Source organism: Myotis davidii, unplaced genomic scaffold (genome assembly GCF_000327345.1).
Source record: "Myotis davidii unplaced genomic scaffold, ASM32734v1 scaffold3763, whole genome shotgun sequence".
Lineage (NCBI taxonomy): Eukaryota > Metazoa > Chordata > Mammalia > Chiroptera > Vespertilionidae > Myotis > Myotis davidii.
In genome coordinates this window covers 68321-70522 of record NW_006293925.1, presented here as the reverse complement: position 1 = coordinate 70522, position 2202 = coordinate 68321, and positions in this window count along the sequence as shown.

The window sequence follows — 2202 nt, the reverse complement described above, 5'->3', positions numbered from 1 at the left end:
GTTTCTAACTCTCTATTCCTCTCCCTTCCTCTCTGTAAAAAATCAATAAAATATATATAAAAAAATTAAAAAAAAGAACATGAACTCCTAATCATATTTGTCATTCCTTCATAGTACTGTTCACCTTATCAGGAAGCAGGGACTCTTGAATCGAGCTACCTCTTTCCCCATTACCACCCCCTTCACTTCTCGCTCTCTCTTTCATCTACTGTAATTTATTGTTTCAGATGTTATATTTAGATCTTTGATCCACTTTGAATTAATTTTTGTAAATGGGGACCAACTGTATTCCATTTTCATTCATTTGCATATGGTTTTCCAGTTTTCTTAGCACCATTTATTGAAGAGAATATCTTTACTCCATTGTGTTTCTGGCTCCTTTGTCGAAAATTATCTGTCCATATACATGTGGTTATTCGTCTGTGGTTTTCTTTTCTTGTGATTTATTTATCTGGTCTTGGCATTAGGGTAGTATTGGAGTCATAGAATGAATTGAAAGTGTTCCCACCTCTTCTTCTTTTTTTTCTTAAATAAGAGTTTGTATAGGATTGGTGTTATTTCTTTCTTAAATGTTAGGAATTCACCAGTGAATCCCATGATTGACCCTTTTATTTTGAACACTCTACAGTTCTAATAAGGCCCTTGCCATCAATATTTCTGTTTTAGTTGTGTGTCTCTTCTGCCTCCTTATTTCTTGTCTCTGCCTCTTGCCTCTTTCTCATACTCTCAGGTGAATTTTGGACAATTTGAGTCTGTAAGGGCTGCCCAGTCCCCTCAGAGAAAGCTGAGGAAACTGTCCAATTTGTAGTTTCTCTAAAGATTAGTGGTTTTTTGTTTCAAGAATCATGTGTGATATACTTTAGCTACTACTATTGATAACTGACCATTGTGCTAAGCCAGTGGTTGCCAAATCGGTGGGCCGTTAAGTAGAACCCAGTTACCCCTGGAAGACTGAGGCAGGAGTTAGAAGGCCTGCATTTTCAGAATTGACATGGGTGCTCCTAAGAATGAATTTCTTTGGGCCTCAGTCTGACTATCTATAAAATTAGGAATGGAATATCTCAATCTTCTTATTAAAAAAATGGAAGTAAATATACAATAACAGCAGAGAGAAGGATGCCAAATAACTTAATAAGTGGGTAATAAGACAATTAATAGTTTCAGTGATTATTTGACTATACAGGTTTTGACACTCAAAAGTAGCCTATTAACATTGATATGCTTTGAGACAAAGTGTGGAAAGTTAAAAATGGGATTTAAAATGCTTGGAAAAGAATGTTTTCCAGTATTCCTGTGGCAACCCAGAAAACCACCACCATGTTCTAATGAAGACTAAAATTTAAAACATTGACAGGATCAAATACCAAGACAAAAAAGAAAGTACTTTTGGAATTCTTTCATAAAGGCTTGATAAAAATCTGGAGTAAACTTCTAAACACAATACTTGGATGGTGAGTAGCTGCCACAGTCAATAGATTGAGAGGCTGAAAGCTGAAAGAAAGAGCTCTTTAACACAGTGTTTTTCAGAAAATGAAAAAGGTTTGGAATCAGCTTTCCTGAGCAAGACTATTTCATTTATTCACTGGAAAAATACCTACCTAGCACTTAACTCTGGGTCCTGTATAAGGCTAGAGAAATAGTTAATAAAAGCTCAGCTGGAGGTCACTCTCTGCCATCTCAGTTCCCAAGGAAAACCAAGTTGCTGTATTCCTCCCCTCTGGAGCTGCCTGGCTGACACCTAAAGTGTATTTTCTTTTCTCCTCTTAAAAGTGTTCTACCAATGCTTTCAGTCATCTGACTAATAGGTTCTGATCACCTAGCCATATGTGTCAGCATACCATTATCACAGTCCTGAGCTGCTTGCCACCTATCCCACATGGTCTCCATGCCCTACCTATGTTATTCTTACCATATCCTCTAATCCCAACTAGGTTTAGTTTTTTCACCATGTTCTGTGGACCCTAAAGAGGAGTGGAGATGGAGCAGGAATAGGGGAATATTTCTGGCAACAGAGACTCCATTTCACAATACCATTTTCTCCAGTAGTTGGGCAGTTAAGCCTCAGAACATGAACTCCTGCCGAGACCGGTTTGGCTCGGTGGATAGAGCGTCGGCTTGCGGACTGAAAGGTCCTAGGTTCAATTCCGGTCAAGGGCATGTACCTGGGTTGCAGTCACATCCTCAGTGTGGGGTGTGCAGGAG